The sequence below is a fragment of the Schistocerca gregaria genome, chromosome 5 (genome assembly GCF_023897955.1).
Source record: "Schistocerca gregaria isolate iqSchGreg1 chromosome 5, iqSchGreg1.2, whole genome shotgun sequence".
Lineage (NCBI taxonomy): Eukaryota > Metazoa > Arthropoda > Insecta > Orthoptera > Acrididae > Schistocerca > Schistocerca gregaria.
In genome coordinates this window covers 229583672-229605258 of record NC_064924.1, presented here as the reverse complement: position 1 = coordinate 229605258, position 21587 = coordinate 229583672, and positions in this window count along the sequence as shown.

The window sequence follows — 21587 nt, the reverse complement described above, 5'->3', positions numbered from 1 at the left end:
CAATGTCATCTGTGATACTGCGCGCTTGCAGTGACATCTCTACACCGGCTGCTCCTCACGCATGTTGGTCACATAGCGTGAAGTGAGACGCGGCCGAGTCAGCTGCATGGCAGCAGGCAAAAAATTAACGAAATTGTTTTTCTGCTGTTGTTTCTAATATCGTTATTGCGAGAAAAATGATTATTTTGTTAGTGGTTTGATGAATATTTCATAAAAAGATATTAATTATTTGTTTTACTTTAATTACACTTGAGCTCCTGTCTGCTCACCGTTATCAGAATTTAGCAACCAACAAAGAATTTCGCCCATCTTCTTAATTAGTTAACATACGGTAAGAAATGTGGAGGTTCTGCGCAGAATCGGAGTGGAAAGGAACATGGGGAAAACACTGGTAAGGAGAAGGGACAGGATGATTGTACATCCGTTGAGACATGAGGGAATGTCTTCCATGGTACTAGAGGGAGCTGTAGAGAGAAAAAACTAATGGGAGGAGGGGGGGGGGGGGACCGAGATTGGAATACATCCAGCAAATAACTGAGGACGTAGGTTGCAAGTGCTATTCCTAAAAGAAGAGGTTATCCCAGGAAAGAAATTCGTGGTGGGACGCATCAAAACAGTCAAAAGTCCGATTTCCCCCCCCCCCCCCCCAAAAAAAAGCTACAATTTCGGAAAAATTGATTCAATTAAGGCAACTTCTTGTAATCTACGATGAGCATGTATATTTTATAATAATTCTTTGACCATCACGCTGTTGATCAAACTACTGTAAGTATTTCCAGAGCTTGTCATTTCTTTACAGTTCTTGATTATAATGAAGAATCATTTTTTAAAGTGACTTTTCTAAATTTGCCACCACGCCTTTTGTAGGAGTCGGCATTAACGTAATAAACCACGTCATCACCCATTTCCCAATCTTTACCACTCGTTAGAAAGTTTCACAATTGCAATTTGAAACGCAGACACATTACGTGGAGTCATTGCACACGGGGTTCACCTGTACTTAGTTCGCAATTGAGTAAATGAGACGCGCCTTTCTAGTTATTTTCACTAGCAGCAGCAGCAATTTTTAGAAAGTAGCTGCCCGAGCGTTATTCATGGCCACAGCTAAGCCGAGAGAATAAAAGAAAAAATTACAGTTCAGATCTCAAGGTACTTCCTTAAGCAGAAATCAGTTAAGGTTTTGTCAGATTTTACGTCAAGGAGGTAATGATGTAAGAAAGAGAATGTTACGATTTTTTAAGGGAACTTCTGTAGAACCTGGTCTTCTTTATTAGGCGCCTCCGTACACGTTCTAGGAAATCACGCAGTCAGATTAATTTCTGTTTCGATTCCCTGTTTGCAATGGACGCAGCTTCTCAAACAACCTTTCAGACAATCCAAAGAAGCAATTTCCAATTCAAAATTAATAAACAGAAACTATCAGAAAAATTAACAATAATTTCTTTTCAATATGTGAGGTGGAATGACTACGAAATCATAGTCGTGGTAAAGACAAATGCTAACCAAGTTGTTTGAAGGAACAATAAGAAGATATAATTCATCTATTCGGTGGTTTACCACAAAAGACTCTTCTGATCGATACGTGAATATTACGGGAACCCCTGTAAAGCTGCCTTAATGAAAAAGAACTAAGAAAAAATTAGTTCACCTCCTTCAGTTAGCATTGGTGGGGGGGGGGGGGGGGGGGGAGGGGGCTCACAGAAAAGCTCATTGATTACTAGTGGAAGACGCTAAGGAAAGACTTAGAGTGTCGCTGACAGAATTTGGAGGGAGTACTTGAAACATTTCATTAGTCTTCTCCATGCTTCCGTAAAGTCACGCGAGTTCCAGTTTACGGCCGCGACCAGAGTCTACGCACCTAACATCTACACATGTACGTAAATCTATATCTACATCTGCATCTACATCTACCTATGTGCGGCGCTTAAGACGTACTACTCCGCAATTTACTCGGATGTGTTTATTGGTGGTCCCAAATAAAATGGCTCTGAGCACTATGGGACTTAACTGCTGTGGTCATCAGTCCCCTAGAACTTAGAACTACTTAAACCTAACCAACCTAAGGACATCACACACATCCATGACCGATGCAGGATTCGAACCTGCGACCGTAGCGGTCACGCAGTTCCAGGCTGTAGCGCCTATAACCGCACGGCCACTCCGGCCGGCTTGGTGGTCCCAGATCAATTACCTGAGCTGTTACACTATTTAAACTAGTCAAAACAATACTAAAATTGTCACTACTCCCAAATCAATAATTAGCGCATTGTAAGAATATAATCACGGGTAGTCTCACAGGTCCTAAGACTAGACTGGAAAATCTTCACCACTAACAGTTTATTCAGTTAGCCTCTACCTACTTACAGCGAATGTCTGAGCGAAAACTAAAAGGGATATTAGTTCAGTGTCAACACGTAAATCTAACACAAAAAGTTAATACTTCCATTAGCCACAAAAGCCAAAGTATTTTATTCGTTTTCATTAAACTTCCTCGAGATGGATCGATATCGCTAGCGTCGGTCTGTTGTATAACTTCGGAATTTTGGAAATTTGTGGTAAAGTCTTATGGGACCTCGGAACATGTCTTATGCTTGCGTATTATGACGTTTCTGGAGACCCAAAATAACTATATAAAAATCTACATTGGTTCCGCAAAAGATGAGTGTGAGAAACAGAGCTCGCTCAGTTCGTCCACGAGACCCAGAAAGCGCCTAGGTAAATCTGTCGTCTCTTGATTTCCGCAAGGCGTTCCTAACAGTACCGTACTGTCGCCTAATGAACAAATTACGATCACAAGGAATGTCAGACCAAACTGTGTGAATGTACTGAATAGTTTCTTGCAAAGAGAACGCAGTACTTCGTTGTGGACGCAGAGAAATCTACAGACGTAAAGGTAACTTTGGGAGTACCCCAAGGGAGAGTCATAGGAACATTACTTTTCACTATATTGATAAACGATCTAATAGATAACGTCGGAAATTCCATGAGACTTTTCGCGAATGATGCGGTTGTATACAGCGAACTTGCTGCGCTAGAAAGTTTTAAAGAAATGCAGGAATATCTACTGAGAATCGACGCTTGTTGCAGGGTGTGCCAACTGACTGTTAATTTAGACAGATGTAACATATCGCGGATACATAGGTACAAAGAGCTTTATTGTGTGATTAAATGGCAGCCGAACAATCACTGGATGCAGTCACATCCATTAAATATGGCGGCATACGCACAGAGAGCGATTTATAGTCGAAAGGTCACATAATACCATTCGCAAGAAAGACAGATGCCAGACTGAGATCGATTAGGAGAATCGTCTGTAAGTGTTGTAACTGTCCTAATGTAAATATTCTAGGTTTAATCTTGTGAAATCAAACTGTAGTTAATTGAACTGTTGTTCTTTTTTATACGTATGTGTTTGTATTTTAATGCTGAACAATTCAAGTAGTGTAGTTACGGAAACGTTATCTAATAAATGAGTCGCCAAAACAAAAATCACATGTGTTGCTTGAGGCTGAAATCATATAATTATATTTTTAATTAACATCAACAAATTAATTAGAAAGGCAAACTTGGTTTAAACTAAATAAAACAGTACTGTGTAGTGCAGCGCTAAAATGCGTGACGTCACAATGTCACTTGCAATTCCAACGCACGCGCTAACGGATAAGAAATGGTACATAAATTTGCCAAACGAATTTTGAAAGAATGAATAACCAAACCGTTTCTGCAGAATACTATCTTCTACGAATGGGAACTGACTAAATAAATTTACAAATATTGCATTACACAAGCGAATATGAAAACAGTTTTATTTTCGTTGCACTGTGAGAATAAAACTGTCTGCATAAGAAATGTGATTTGAACTATCCCTTACCTAAAATGATCCTGATAACAATTTTGAAAAGGAAATGTAACTGCAAATGGTATAACTATCTTGACTGTAATCCAAAAGAGCCCTTTGAAATTTCATATGGCTTACCTGCGGTGACAGAAATTTGGTGCTGCTGGAAGTGAACATAAAATACCGCAGCAGCAAGCAAGCTAAACAACACAAAAATCTTGCGGAAGTGCAATGAGAGGACATGCAACTATTCTGAAGAGACTATGCCTCACTTTTAGCTATTGTGTTTCGCAGAGTGCAATGCGGAGACACACGAAATCAGAAAGTATGAAATTCTTTCGTTAGGAGCCTTTTCTTTTTTATTTTTATTTTTAGGGTCATCCGTCTTCTGACTGGTTTGATGTGGCCCGCCGCAAATTCCTTTCCTGTGCTAACCTCTTCATCTCAGAATAGCACTTGCAAACTACGTCCTCTATTATTTGCTGGATGTATTCCAATCTCTGTCTTCCTCTGCAGCTCCCTCTAGTACCATGGAAGTCATTCCCTCACAGTCCATGTTTCGCTATCATACAATGCTGTACTCACATTCTCAGAAATTTCTCCCTCAAATTAAGGTTCAAATGACTCTGAGCACTATGGGACTTAACTTCTGAGGTCATCAGTCCCCTAGAACTTAGAACTACTTAAACGTAACTAACCTAAGGACATCACACACATCCATGCCCGAGGCAGGATTCGAACATGCGACCGTAGCGGTCGCGCGGTTCCAGACTGTAGCGCCTAGAATCGTTCGGCCTCAAATTAAGGCCGATATTTAATATTAGCAGACTTCTCTTGACCAGGAATGCCCTTTTTGCAACTGCTAGTCTGCTTTTGATGTCCTCCTTGCTCCGTCCGTCAATTGTTATTTTACTGCCTAGATAGCAGAACTCCTTAATTTATCTACTTCGTGACCATCGTTCCTGATATTACGTTTCTCGCTCTTCTCATTTCTACTACTTCTCATTACCTCCATCTTTCTCTGATTTACTCTCAATCCATACTCTGTACTCACCAGACTGTCCATTCCGTTCGGCAGATCGTGTATTTCTTTTTCACTTTCACTCAGGATAGTAGTGTCATCAGCGAATCGTACCATTGATATCCTTTCACCTTGAATTTTTTATGCCACATCTAAACATTTGTTTTATATCCATCATTGCTTCCTCAGTGCACACATTGAACATTTGTGGCGAAAGACTACATCCTGGTCTTACACCCTTCTTAATACGAGCATTTCGTTTTTGGTCGTCCACTCTTATTATTCCCTCTTGGCTGTTGTAAATATTGTATAAGATCCATCTCTCCCTATAGCTTACCCCTTTTTTCTCAGAATTTCGAATATATTGCGCCATTTTACACTGTTGAACCCTTTTTCCGGGTCGACAAATCTTATGAACGCCTTGATTTTTCTTTAGTTTCCAATATTAACAGCAACGTAAGAATTGCCTCTCTCGTGCCTTTATCTTTCCTAAAGCGAAACTGATCGTCATCTAGTGCATCCTCAATTTTCTTTCCCAGTCTTCTGTATATTATTCTTGTCAGAAACCTGGATGCATGAGCTGTTATGCTGATTGTGCCATAATACTCACACATGTCAGTTCTTGCCGTCTTCGGAATTGTGTGGATGATGTTTTCAGAAAATCAGATGGTACGTCGCCAGACTCATACATTCTACACACCAACGTGAACAACCGTTTTCTTGCCACTTCCTCCAACAACTTTAGAAATTATGATGGATTGTTATCAACCAGAAATCGTTGGTCTCTTTCAATTTCACTTCACTGACACCTACTACATCTAGATTGAGCCTTTTCATTTCCCTTTTCAGATTTTCTAGTTTCCCTACCACGTTCAAGCTTCTGACGTTCCACGCCCCGACTCGTGAATGTTGTTATTTCGATGATTATTCAATTTTTTTCTCATGGTAAACTCCCCCTTGGCAGTCCCCTCCCAGAGATCCGAATGGGGGACTATTCCGGAATCGTTTGCTAAAGGAAAGATCATCATGACTCGTGAATTTTGGAATTTGAACTGACTAAATGATTAAATGGAAACACACTTTTGAAAAACTGTATTGCATAAGTGCCCTTTTGGCCAGTGCTAATCTGTTTTTGATGTCCTCCTTCCTTCGTTCATTTAGTAAGCGCTAAAGGATCACGGAGCTATCCACACAACTCCATTGTCAGACACGAAGGGCGTTGTGTGTAACTGTATTGTTTACCTTATCATATATTTGTGTCACGGAAGGAGCACAGAGGTAGAACCAGAAGTCTTTATCAGCAACCGCTTACCCGCGCACTATTAGAGATTGGAACAAGAAAGAGGAAACTGACGGTGATACACACAGTTCCTTCTACCACACACCGTAGCGTGGCTTGCAGAGTATACATGCAGATATAACAGAAGACCTACTTTCTAACAGAATTTTTAAACGTCAATTTGTAACAGCTGCTGGAGGAAAACCTGCCGTTAAGGGATAGTTACTGGCTCTGAAGCCAGAGTAATAGGCGTGGACCATAACCCATTTACCAGTTTCTGTAGGAGGTTGAAGGAAAGTCCTATAAGACAAAGCACCCTCCAACGGGTACCGAAAACCGAACCTTGCGTCCACAATAGCTCACATGCTTTATGTGTGTTACATACGATCCAAGATATGGGACAGGAATGTATTACGTCTTACTTGGGTGGCGGGGCAGTGATTTAGACGTGAGATGATGCGAAGAAGCCGTACTCTGTGATTCAGTCGTCCTCCAGAAGATGTGACCAGGGAGTAGATAGTTGCCAAGGGATCGCTGGCCAGGAGAGAGTGAGTGGCGACGCTAAATAGGCTGGACGCGGGCCCCGTTTCCGCCTGCTGAGTGTGTTTCTTGTCGCCGACGAGCGACAGAAAGACGGACGGGCGGCGCTGCCCTGTTTGTGTTTGTCTTCCCCGCCGCCCCTGCCGCCATGCCCCACTCCAGCCGCGCTCCAGCCGGCTGCAGCGCCTACGCCCGTCCTGGTGCGGCTCCAACTACGGTATAACTTACTTCCAGAGCCGCGGCCCTCAGCGCCCTGCGGCTCCAGTCTCCTGCTGGAAAAACACTGGCAGCTTCCCTCTCCTGCCGGCCTCCCGTCGCTGTCTCCCCCACCTATTTGTGTGTCTTGCCTTTCTGTTTACGTTCAGAACTTCACAGGCCATCTAACGCCTCCACTGTCTTCATCGGACGGGGATGAGCTTGCAGGTCCCCATGAAAATAGCCACTGCTATTACTATTGCTGCTCTTCTTTTATGGTGCAGCTTTGCGTAATCAAAATTAAAAATTAAACTGGCTGGACATTTACTACAGATTTTTTTCACTAATGCCCAATTTAGCCTCTGCAGCCATTTTCGGGTGTATTGCACAACCCGTCATACTGAGATTTTGGAAAAGCTATTGAAAAAACAATGTCATCTAACTTCCTAACAGATTAAAACTGTGTGCCTTACCAGTGCTCGCACCTGGGACCTTTGACGGCGCTAAGTCTTCGCCTACCTTTCAAACTTCGCCGAAGTACCCGACCATTCTAAAGTGGAGAAGCACTCGTGGAAGACTGGTCGCCCGTGGTGCCTCGATATCTCAGTCGTTAAAGCAATGGTCACAGATCTGAGTTCCACTGCAGCACATAGATTTAATCTGCTAGAAAATTTAAAATCAGAACAAACTTCACTCCAGAGTAAACATTCATTACAGGAAATTAGTGTCACGTTCTTTTTGAGTCCCACAATCCCATCTAGCAATTTATAACCAACGTACAGTCGCTTTTATTCGGGCTCTCTTGGTCGCAGAAATGCTATCAACACAATCTCAGTTCGTGAATATCAGATTCCGCTGTCAAGTAACCAAGATATGTCTCCAAAATCGCATAATAGTGCAAAATATGAAAGAAAATAATAACTTAATCTAACCGAAGTGCCAGCCATCGATGCAGGATATTGTAAGTCAAGAAATAACTAAAATAACAGAAATATCTTAAATAAGAGAAGCATATATTCAAAGAAGGTAATAGGTGTGAGGCGGCATGCTGCTGGACGTACAACTGGTCCATTCGATGAGAACGAGACTCCTTCGCTCAGTTTGCGGTTGTAATAAAAACGGATTAACTAGTAAAAGTATAAGGGACTTGATGGCGAGCCTCAGTGTCCATGCAGCCCTGTGTGTTAACTGTAGCATCGTGTCGCAGAAAGTCAACAATCAGCGGGCCCTAGCACTCAGACAAAAAGGTTATCATGACTTCACTGAATACTGCGCAAAACTGAAGCGCACCATTAATTCAAACGCCCAGTAATTTGACGGATTACGTCATCCTGTTGCAGGATAACAGCTGCCTACAAGTTGCCAAGGTCGTGTCGAGTACGTGTCGTAAGTATCGCTGAGATTCCCGATCTCTCTTCGTGCGATTGTTTCAAATTTTCTCAAGTCAAATTGATCGTAGGTTCACAATCGATTATACTGAGATAGGAAATCAGTGGTCGGAAATAGATATATACTGTGTTATTGACAAACACAGCGTAACTGCAAAATAACAATGTAGCTGACAGTAATTTTTCAAAGCGATGACCGCTTTTCTCACTGCATTTATTGCAACGGCGCACGCAGATCTGCCACCACCCACATCGCTGGACACCAGCAACGATTCTCTGTTAACTAATGGAAGGATATTGTCCAACATCACCTAATAGGACCTTATTTCCTCCGTCTCATTGTGACTGGTCCTCGTTACCTGGTGATCATGTGAGATGTGCCGCCACAGTTCTTAGAAGCTGTACCCGTTGTTGTCTGCGAAAGGATATGGTTTCAACGCGACCGTGCAACAAATCACTTGGAAGTGTATGTCCGCTAGCAAGTCAACGACACACAACCTCATCGCCGCATTGGAAGGGGTGGTTCTGCCCATGGCCAGTGCGATCACCAAATCTCACACCTCTGAAATTTTTCGTCTGAGGTTACGTCAAGACATTGGTGTATGAAACCTCCATAGAAACGGATGAAGGGGTGCTTGCTAGGGTCCAAGCTGCCTGTCTGCTGGTGCAGCAGACACCAGGAATATTTGAGAGAATGCAGCAGAAATTTATGCCATGTTGTCATGCATGGATCGAGATTGGCAGTTGTCACTTTGAAAAATTACTGTGATCAACGTTGTTACTGTGTATGTCCATAACACAATAAGTATGTGTTTCCGTGCTTTCGTTGCCTGTCTCAATATAATCGGTTGTAGACCTACTATCATGCGTTTCAGTTTGATCCACAAAAGTTTGAGACAACTTGTGAATTTTTGGAGTCTCGATGATAGAGGTTAATGGTCGAGGATTTGTTCCTGACGAAGAGGTGCAAGTCTGAGTACAATCGTTGGTCTTTAGGCATGATCGTCTTGTCCCACAGTGAAAAAACGCATTAATAGTTACAGTGAGTACTTATGAAGTAATGAATAGTTTCTTTTTTTTAAATCTGACTTTTATTCGATTACCCATCACAAATCTCGTAATGTTGGAAGATGCGTCCAACTATCCTTGAGTATTCACATCTGACTCATACTGGTGGTTTAATATTGAACATTCAAATGCATCTCACAAACATTTTACAACACGCTCGACTAACTAAATTAAGTAAAAGACCAACAAAGAAAGGGACGCATAATTTCAAACAATTTTTGTAGTGACCGAAGATGTATAAATTTTTTGTAGAGTTATAGTTATGTACAATAAATCAGTTTTCACCGAAAGCAGTCTATCTAGAGTTGTCCGACTGATTGCAGTTTTTGAAAGGACCCTCGAGATCAATGTACAGTGTATCCAAGTTGCGTTAGAACTGCTTGTGTGGAATTTCAAGCTGCAATGCTATCTCGTGGCGAGTTGCAATGTTACGATGCATGAAGTTTCAAATAACAGCCATGTAGAAGATCAAATCGCTAGTATCTCTGCAGTAGGCCCAAAAATACCGGTACATGTTTAAAACTCGTCGGGAAACGGCGAATGAGCAGCGCGGCAACACAAACTTTTGTGTTAGGCACAACAGCTAGTGAATTCGTCGAATTCGACCCAAATACCCAGAGTCAGCTTCATGGTCGCACCACTACGACAAATCCGCGGCCCACACAGCGTGGATCGCGCGCATGTTTTGGCCATCAAACGGATCACAGTTCTACGTGTACGCCATATTCAGCCATACCCAACTTCTGGTTGTCCCCCAAATTGAAGTTGGAAAAGAAAGAATACCTTTACGACGCAACTGAAGACATGGAAGAAAGCTGTACAGTAGTAAATGGACGACAGTGTGACGATAGTGTGATGATTCAGTGGGAGACTGCTTTGAATAAATGCAGTGATTGATATCTGACAGCCCACATCTCGTGGTCGTGCGGTAGCGTTCTCGCTTCCCACGCCCGGGTTCCCGGGTTCGCTTCCCGGCGGGGTCAGGGATTTTCTCTGCCTCATGATGGCTGGGTTTTGTGTGAGATTAGTTAGGTTTAAGTAGTTCTAAGTTCTAGGGGACTGATGACCATAGATGTTAAGTCCCATAGTGCTCAGAGCCATTTGAACCATTCGATATCTGACATTTATTTCTCACAGACATCGTCCTAACCATGTACCCATTTGCACATCCAATCACGTAGTATATTTCATGCCAATTTGACTTTTATTTCAAAGTGAGTGCATTAGTCTCTGTAGTGCTCTGTGCTGGAGTCGCTGGTGATTCTGGAGGCTTTCCAGAGCTGTAGCTGTGCGCTCACTTGGCGGCGGTACTTGGAAAGGTAAGACGGACAGCAGTAGGAACGTAGCACGGAGGCCGGTAGCGGTGGCGATGGCAGGTGGCTAGGTGCCCGGGCAGGTCACGTCGCTGCACGGCTGCCGGCCGGTAGCAGCCGCGGCCACGTCCGCCGCCCCCACCGCCCTCGCCAGCCTTGGGAACTTTCCCACAGGAGGGCCGCCGCCGGCCGGACCGTGTTGAGGCGGTGCGCGTGCCTCATAAAGCGCGCCGCCCGCCCTGTAATTGGCGCGCCACACCGCACGAATCGCGTATTTACGACAGCGCAGCGGCCGAGTCCATGGGAACGATTTGAGTACAGGACTTGCTACGTGAACCATTGCGCTGAATTTCTTGAACATTTTCTGGCGCCTAGAACGTTCCATATTTTGAGCGTAATCCAACAATACTTTTTCCTCTGGCATTACGGCGAATAACCACTGGTCATGGTCAAGGCGCTCAAGTGACTGAAAACCAACGCGATAATACACTGTGTAGTGAATGAGCATAATAAGAGATAATAGTTTTAATCATAGATGAATCTTTAAGCTTCCAAGAATAAAACATAGTAAGCGCCGAGTCAGTATATCAGACAGTGACCACAAATTATGTGATTAAAAATAATACGGATGACATGCGCTCGAACATGAAAGTAAGAACCGGGCTGAGAACACAAGACACACCCTCATATCCTCCTTATAGACCACAACAGCATCTACAATCCATCAACTCCGCTGTGGCTGAACACGACTTCCTCACTGGTTTTCTACGGTCGCAGGTTCGAATCCTGCCTCGGGCAAGGATGTGTGTGATGTCCTTAGATTAGTTAGGTTTAATTAGTTCTAAGTTCTAGGCGACTGATGACCTGAGAAGTTAAGTCGCATAGTGCTCAGAGCCATTTGAACCATTTTGAACTCACTTGTTTTATATCCCCCCCCCCTTTAATCCCTCTCCTGTGTCAAACTTTCCATCTCCGAGCAGCAATTGCAACCTATATCCTCAGTTATTTGCTGGATGTCTTCCTCTACAGTTGTTAGCCTCTCCAGCTTCCCCTAGTTCAAATTGTATCAATGGCTCTGAGCACTATGGGACTTAACATCTGTGATCATCAGTCCCCTAGAACTTAGAACTATTTAAACCTAACTGACCTAAAGAAATCACACACATCCATGCCCGAGGCAGGATTCGAACCTGCGACGGTAGCGGTCACGCGGTTCCAAACTGAAGCGCCTAGAACAGCATGGCCACACCGGCCGGCATAGGCGTTCAGTCATTCAACTTTCCCTTTTCAGAAGTGATGTGCATCACCGCCAGTATCTGTAGTATGATAGATCTATAACAACCTGATCGGCGTTTCGCAGTTGGCAACGGAAACGCACGTTGCCAACAAACGCCGATGGCGCTACAGGATGGTCGGAGACAAAACAACACGGCCTAGTCTTCACCAGTCGTCAAAAAATGGTTCAAATGGCTCTGAGCACTATGGGACTCAACTGCTGTGGTCATCAGTCCCCTAGAACTTAGAACTACTTAAACCTAACTAACCAAAGGACATCACACACATCCATGCCCGAGGCAGGATTCGAACGTGCGACCGTAGGAGTCGCACGGTTCCGGACTGCGCGCCTAGAACCGCGAGACCACCGCGGCCGGCGCACCAGTCGTCAGTCTTAGTCTATTATCGAAAGTTCTCTAGTACCTTAGCAGCAGGAGCCTCGCACTGCACTGTGCTCTTTTGCTTCTTGTAATAGCCGTATTTGGTTGCTTTTTGTTCGTTTGTAAAGCTTCTTCACTACTCTTGGAGAGAGCTATAAATTAAGTAAATCTTCTGTTTACTGTATTTACGTGTTCGCTAGTCATTTCTGTTCCCATCCAGCTTCCCTACGATGGCATTAGCTGCACCACTCAGAGCCCACCTCTCCTTACTCTTGTGTACGAAGCAGAACACAAGAGCACCAGTCCAAGGCGTGACGCAGGGTCGTACCGATACACTCTCGTGTTCGTTGTGGCATAAATGCAAGTGCCCTCCGAATGTCGTCTCAGTTCTTGAAGGCTGCTGGCTGGAGGCTGGTATGATGACGCAAGTATTCAAAAGTGCACCCCAGACATAATGTATGGGTGATTAATAAGTGGACTGGGCAGGTGTGCTAAGAAATAGTATATTCCTCAAGGTGATTATACTCTGATTGTTTGCTTCCTCAGTCTTGCAATATTCTCGAAACAATATTTTCCCTCTGAATGTATTTATCCATCACGATAGCGCTTTCATGTTATTATACCATTTTCAATTGATGGCTCTCTATGACGTACGTCAATACATCGTTCCTTTTAAGAGGACGCTCTCTTCGTCTCTGCCGTGTTCGTATATTTCATGTGCGTGAGAAGACAGTAGTCTCCGCCTTTTATATTATTACATGAAGTGCTTCCATAAACTAGCTTCTATTGAACAATTACTATGATTCCAGGAAGTGGTGAGGTATGGGCCTCAAGAATCGCTGTTTCGTGTGAACTCTCACCACGTCGCCTTTGATGTCACCGATCTAACCGCCTCAGACAGAAGCGACACTCGTCGCAGAACAGTACATAATGCCACTCAATATTGCAGTTGAGTGTAGTTATTCACTGTGTTTGTCTCTATTGTGTATGGTATGGTTCTGTGGTAAACTAGGCATGGTCCTTCTAGATCTCAACCCAGTTTCCTTAACTGTATTTCCCACGATACGAGGTAAACAAAAAAGTACATTCGTAAGGCGAAAGTAATTACAAGTAGCAGAAATTAGAACAGCGAGAAACTTAACATTAGCATTAGTGATCACGAAGTAGTTGAAATCAGGGAATTCTGCTACCTAGGCAGCAAAATAGCCCATGACGGACGGAGCAAAGAGGACATAAAAAGCAGAACAACATTGGCAAAAAGAGCAATCCTGGGCAAGAGAAGTCTGCTACTGTCAAACATTGGTCTCAATTTGAGGAAGAAGTTTCTGAGAATGTACGTTTATAGCACAGCATTATATGGTAGTGAAACATGGACTTGCGGAAAGCCCGAAAAGTAGAGAACCGAAGCATTTGAGATGTGGTACCGCCAACGGAAGTTGAAGATTGAACATTAGCTGGACTGACTAGGTTATGCGCTGAACTGGAGAGGAAAGGAATATATGGAAAATACTGACAAGAAGGAGGGGCCATTTAAAACATCAGGGAATAGCTTTTATTGAACTAGAGGGGGCTGTAGAGGATAAAAAACCTAGGAATGCATCCAACAAATAATTAAGGGCGTAGGTGCAGGTGCTACATTGAGATAAAGTTGGCACGGGAGAGGAATTCGTAGCAGGCAGCATCAAACCAGGCAGAAGATTGATGACTCACAAGAAAACGACATAACTGGCTGGGATTCACTCAATGGAGAGGCTGAGCCCTTGTTTGCAGATTATTGGAGCTGGAAGCCATGTCGGCTGATTGATTACCCTTAATCTACCCAGTAGTCCTATAGGCGAAAGGAGAGTTACTGTGTAATGTGACATGTGTCGTACCTGTAGTCTCTGCCCGAATTTCTGGTGTCGTTATATGACTATTTCTTAGCGGCAATTGACCAATCCGGACACCTGCTCACTGAGAAGTCCATACGGATAAAGTTGTCCTGAATCCAACACGCCAGAGATCCAACCTTCTCCGAAGTATGGCGGTAGGCTGAGCATGTACGTCCAGAGGCAAACTGTGTTTCGATCTACATATAAGAAGTGGCAGTAGCGTTATACATAGCCCACAAGCATCATGTGCGCACTCTGCCGAGCGGTTATAGGCGCTACACTCTGGACCGCGCGACGGCAACGGTCGTAGGTTCGAATCCTGTCCCGAGCCTGGATGTGTGCGATGTCCTTAGGTTAGTTAGGTTTATGTAGTTCTAAGTTCTAGGAGACTGATGACCCCAGAAGTTAAGTCCCATAGTGCTCAGAGCCATTTGAACCATTTTTGAACATCTAAAAGACTGAGTGATGGGGGGGAGAGGGGGGTTGGAAATAAAAATAAAAGGGGAAATAGAGACAGAGACAGAGACAGAGAAGGAAGGAGAAACTGAGAGAGTGGGAGGGTGGAGGACAGAAAGAGAAAGGAAGAAAACTCGTGGACATGTGGGTGAATGCACGTTAGCAAGGTCACACGAAACGAACAACGTTTTGCCCCTGGCGCAAGCGTTGCATGCGGTCTGCAATTTGTTTCGTCTCGCCGGAGGGGACAAATTATGGCTGCGCTGTGCAGTGCGGTTTAAATAATGCCATCGCAATATTCTCTGCATATGCAGCAGCTGAAAATATGAGCAAGCTCTCAGTTCATCACACTGGATTTCCGAGCACTTTTTGGCACACAGCATTTCTCCTGGTTTGTACGATTATTCCGCATCGCTGCACTGGATGGTAAGTATTTCATATAACGTAGTATTCAGCATTAGCGACTGCGCCTCCCGTGTCTCTGCTGTTCGACCTGTTGGAAACAAACCCAGCGACACTGCATGCCAAAAGTGGCATATCCGATACCCAATATGTATTCGCAGTTCTTAAAAACACTGCAGCACTCCATCTTCTTCCCGTAATACATCAAAACCGTTCTCTCTCTAATTTAAATAATCTTGGTTACAAAGAAAATGGATAGTAGAAGTGACGATCAAAATATTTTGTCCGAAGGCCACACTAACGTCTTTCCTGTATGTCGAAGCTTATATACCAGCCTCGCAATCGTGCTGAGTTACATAGACGCTATAACAAAGCTCTCACGTGAAAACTTTTTGATCGCCCCTTATAATTTATTTGACTAAGCAGAATAGTGCTTTTTCATTTATATGATTGCGAGAATTGCAACTGATAGCACGTCAGCCAGGTAAGTATAGTTTCCAAGTGTAATCTACGTCTGTCACTAGAAACCATTATTTCGTTCACCTCTACCCATGTAGCATTTTTTTGCGACCAAATCTATATTTCTGATCGAGAAACCATGTTAAACATTGTGTGACAGACAGCAGCGCTACCTTGCCTGGCGTAAGCTATGGACGGCAAGTGATTTCGGTTTTACGCTAATTGTAAGTAGCAATGGTTCCCATACGTTGTGCAGCTGAGAATTACATGTGTGAAGTAGTTAGTAGTGCTTCATCAATTACTTACTTAAACCGAAAACCTGGTTAAAATTACGTTGTTCATTAAATTTATCGAGGCCGTGGTGCCCGCTCACAAAGAATCAAAACCCTTACCAGTATGAGCAGGTGTAATAAATGGTCTACTGCATCATCTCAAGTGAAAACAAATTACACAAGATACAACATTACGCTGACCTTCAGGGGACGGTCATAAAAGCTGAAATAGTTTTAAGAAAATACGTTATCCAAAACTATCACAATTATTGAAACATCCTGGCACATTAAAACTGTGTGCCCGACCGAGACTCGAACTCGGGACCTTTGCCTTTCACGGGCAAGTGCTCTACCAACTTTTTTTTTTTCTTTTTTTTATGAGCTTTACATAGACCGTGCTACTGAAGATCGAAAAGTAAATGCCGACAATGTCGGCAGCCAGGATCTTGGCTTCCTCTTTTAAAAAAGTTTGCCATGGTCTTGTAGCGCTACGGCGTCACGTTAGTGTCGGCCGAAGAAAGTAAACAAGGCGCGCGGGCCCTCTCTGCCAGCGGAGAGCACACACCGCATGTCCGCTTCGCTCGGCTGCGAGAGCCGCACTTATCTTGAGTTTTTTTATTGTTATTATTTTTACGACAATCTGAATGGTTATTGAGTTCTGAGTGTTGTTACGTTATTTACAAATTGCCAGGTGTTCATATTAATCTACTTTACAACATTCTAAACAAACAGGACGAAATTTGTTGAATTTAAAATTTCAACTGAAGAAATAAGTTGGTATTGCAAAAATTATTCTATTTCAGCTCAGCACATTTCTGTGTAATGAGATCGCTTGCTGTGTGCGAATGTCGCTCTCAGCAAGAAATGTATAAAAAATATATACATCAGCAATTTAAAGTTTGCAACAGTATTTTCAGCAACGTGAGAACAATGAGAATAGAAACAAACGTATTAAAATAATTTCCGGTACCGGGAATCGAACCCGGGCCTGCTGGGTGAGAGCCAGCTATCCTAACCGCTTTTTTTTTTTTTCTGGAGAACAAAGTTTATTTACCACAACATAACAGTATCACAGTGGTATCAACACATGTATTCAGACAACAAAAACAAGTTCCTAGGCAATAGCCTTGATTTAAATAAAATTAAACAGTAAAATGAACTAGAATAGTACAATGAATTTATAGATTGGAGCGACTGGTGATTACCCTGTGAAATTTTGTCAATAAAGCATTTTTATAAGTTTTTTTTTTTTTAAATGTTTAAAGGGAATTATAGGAATTAAAGAAAACGCCCTCCTGGCAGAACAGACAAAGCAGTATCCGCGTCCCGCCAACTTGTGGGTAGACGCACACCGAATCCCAAGGCAGTCAAGCATGTTCCAGGCACGTCTTCACGAAGAATATTGCATTTTCCGGTACATGGGACTGAGTCCTGGTATTACACACTCTCATTGAAGTCATCTTCTCATACCTGGGACACCCCAGCTACAGGGGGGATCGAAGAAGGCACTACCCAAAAAGTTGGCATAGTACTGACGGTATCGCGGATGGTGCATGAGAAAAGTAAAGCGATCTTGCAGGAATGTCCAAAAATCAAGAACACTCTTATCACCTTCATGGAACAAATAAGAGATCGAGAGACCTTTTATCCAGATCACAGCGTTGGTCTTCGTACTTGGGAAGTATGTCTCATCTGGGAACAGAAGAGATTTCGGTGTAATGGCATGGGGAGCCGTACGTAGAAGAAAGGCAAGCATCTTCTGAATCAGCTGCCACACCTCTGCAGAAGATCCACACATCAGTCGATGTTCGTCCGTATCAAGCGTTTGGCAGCGAGGACACAGCGGCGAATCTGTCATTTTTATGGCATGTAGACGAAGTTGTGTCATGTATTTTCCATTAACGACCAAATACCAGGTCGCACGTGCGCTCGTGTCTAGGTATATATGGTGTACAGAACGCCATACCACGGGCCATGCGATCGTAGGATATCGCCTTTCCACAACATTCCGAGTGTGATTTCTCATCATGATTCGGTAAACATCACGTGCCATAGGGGGTCTTGTACTAGGCAAGTCGGCATGGACATAACTGTATTCGATGAAATAGGTCCGGATATGTGAGAGAGGGGAAGAAATATGGGTGCCACTCGAGAGGGAGGGGCCAATCAACTGAGCTACCGAAGCACGACTCACCCCCGGTACTCACAGCTTTACTTCTGCCAGTATCCGTCTCCTACCTTCCAAACTTTACACAAGCTCTCCTGGAGCTTCGGTAGCTCAGTTGGTAGAGCACTTGCCCGCGAAAGGCAAAGGTCCCGAGTTCGAGTCTCGGTCGGGCACACAGTTTTAATGTGCCAGGAAGTTTCATATCAGCGCACACTCCGCTGCAGAGTGAAAATCTCATTCTGGTATCACAATTATTTTTTCTTTTCCTATCTTTCGTTACTCCCCTACTCTCACCTGTACGTACTGGACAGGGATACGAAAAAATTTCAACATTTATATCAAGTACTTTCATCTCGAGAAGGACACTTTTACTCGGAAGTTTTTTTTCATATCTTTTACCCTGGTGTACTGAAAAGTAATCCCATCAGAATTTTTAATGTGAGCACTCTTAAAGGGTCTTAAATAAAACAATCATTATTAATATTCTACTTTTTCATCAAACGGTTTAAAAGGCTCTGAGCACTATGAGATTTAACATCTGAGGTCATCAGTCCCCTAGACTTAGAACTACTTAAACCTAACTAACCTAACAACATTACACACATCCATGCCCTAGACAGGATTCGAACCTGCGACCGTAGCAGCAGCGCGGTTCCGGACTCAAGCGCCTAGAACCGCTCGGCCACAACGGCAGGCACTTCTTTATCCGTCACGTCTACACATCTGCAGTCTTCCGTCGATAGAGGGGTCCGAATTGCAGCGTGAAACATTACGGTATATAATGTAATTATATTGGTGCGTGAGAAACAGTATGCTGTAATTTAATTTCGAATTCGGTGAGTTCGTCCACACACTGAGCGCCCGCACTTAGAGCGTGGCAATGCCAGACCACACACGAGCGCTGCAACAATGCGACTCCTTGGGTTCACAGCCATCGATCATCCTCCATACAGTCACAACTTCGCCTAATCACATTTTCATCTGAAACTTCTTGGCAGATTAAAACTGTGTGCCAGACCGTGAGTCGAAATCGGGACCTTTGCCTTTCGCGGGACAGGAAGTTTCATATCAGCGCGTACTCCGCTGAAGAATGAAATTCTCGTTCTGGCACATTTTCATTTGTTTGCAAAACTTATAGAACACCTTCGAAACATCACTTTGATATTGGTGAAACGGTGCAAGGAGAGCTGATGTTGTGGTTGCATCAGCACTGTCAAGCATTCTCCATTGACAACATTTACAAAGTAGTGTATCACCTCATGTTCCGTGCATAACTAGCAACGCTCTTGTTCTTGTGCTACCTTTTCACTTGGATTTCTGAAGATGGAAATAAATCCGAAACCCGTCATGCGTACTTCGTGGTCAGTAAAGCCATTCTTCATTTGCCGCATGACTTTTTGTGAGACCTATCCAGCTTAACCATCAATGGACGCGTATTTACTAAAACGGTCGCTAGCCTCTTTAGTGACTTTATGTCAAACATTTATTAAACTGTACTGTCTTTGGAAGAACAGTGTTTGTCACCACGGATTTTATGTTGATAGGTATACCCTATGTGATCAAAGGTATCCGGACACCCAAAAAATATATATACGTTTATCATATTAGATTCATTGTGCTTCCACCTACTACCAAACACTCCATATCGGCGACCTCACTAGGAGTTAGAGCAGAACGGGGTGCTCTGCGAAATTCACGGACTTCGAACGTGGTCACGTGATTGGGTGTCACTTGCGTCATACGTCTTTAGGCGAGATTTTCACTCTCCGAAACCTCCCTAGGTCCACTGTTTCCGACATGACAGTGAAATGGAAACGTGACGGGACACGTACAGTACAAAAACTTACAGGCCGACCCCGTCTGTTGACTGACAGAGACAGACGACAGCTGATGAGGGTCGTAATGTGTAATAGCGATACATCTATCCAGACCATTACACAGGAATTCCAGACTGCATCAGCATCCACTGCAAGTACTGTGACAGTAAGGCGGGAGGCAAGAAAACTTGGAGCGGCTGCTCATAAGCTACACATCACGTCGGTAAGTGCCAGACGACGCTACGCTTGGTGTAAAAGAGCGTAAACATCGGATGACTGAACAATGGAAAAACGTTGTGTGGAGTGACGAAAAATAGTACACAATGTGGCGATCCGATGGCATGGTGTGGGTATGGCGAATGCCCAGTGAACGTCGTCTGCCAGTGTCTGTAGTCTCAACAGTAATATTCGGAGGCAGTAATGTTACAGTGTGGTCGTGTTTTTCATGGAGGGGGCTTGCACCCTTTGATGTTTTGCGTGGCACTTTCACAGCACAGGATTGCATTGATGTTTTAAACACCTTCTTGCTTCCAGCTGTTCAAGAGCAATTCGGGGATGGTGATTGCATCTTCCAACACGATCAAACATCTGTTTATAATGCACAGCCTGTGGCGGAGTGGTTACATCACAATAACATCCCTGTAACGGAGTGGCCTGCACAGTCATGATCTGAATCCTATAGAACACTTTTGTGATGTTTTATCAGGCCTCACCGACCGACATCGATACCTCTCCTCCTTGCACCACTCCCCAAAAAACCTTCCAGCAACTGATTGAACGTATGCTTGCGAGAATGGAATGTGTCATCAAGGGTAAGGGTGGGCGAACACCATATTGAATTTCAGCATTAGCGATGGAGGGCGCCACGAACTTGTAACATTTTAAGCCAGGTGTCCGGATCCTTTTGATAACATAGTGTACATGTAGACATGAAGAATAAAGATATAGAATGTTAATAATGCGTGTTTTGTTTAAAATTCTATGCGAGTTTATATATAAAAATATTTGGGGGCATTACTTTGCTCTCATACTTTCGGGTTCCGTTCAGGTGTTACAAAAAACTACCTGATTTAATGCTTGTACTAATCTAATTAAAAATTGTGAAAACTCGCTCTTGATGTTACAGACTGAATTTAAAAGCAGAGATTGCAGGTGTTGTAGAGTACCTACTCTAATCTTTTCATCAACAAACTACTCTGTTAGTGGCGCAACCATAGCTATTTATGAACGGTTAATATCCATACCTTAAACTACCGATACCTATCTTTCAGTACTATTCATGAGTAAAGAAACTATACTTTCGATTCGACACCACCATCCTAGACCTGAAAAACAAACGACACGCGCCTTGTTAAATGTTATTTGTCGGAGGACGCATTCATAGAGAAGTAAAGAGGACTATGTTTCTCAACAACTTAGATTTATCGATGTTATGTTAATGTTGTATGAGGGCTGCAACAGTATTGTACTTTTTAAAAAATAATATACACTGCAACAGTGACTTGCTACTAATATTTTATTAGCACGACGCCTTTCGCCAGCACGCTACCATCATGACGTGCATTTACAGCTATTTTACATTGTAGTTAAAATGAAGTGAGGTTAGTTTCGTTTGTTGTGTTTGCCATTGAGGTTATATGTCCTGAAAAGACTTCTGTTCAGGAAGTGAAATATGTTATGGCATGTACATTAAATAATAGGCATGGTTAGCTCATTTTGTTACAGCATTTACTTACATTTCGTTGGCAAGCACACAGTGCACTGTAACAAGTACATTACAACTTAACACTTTCACAATTATTTGTTCACATTAATCAAGAGACTTAAAAAGTAAGATGAACTAGTT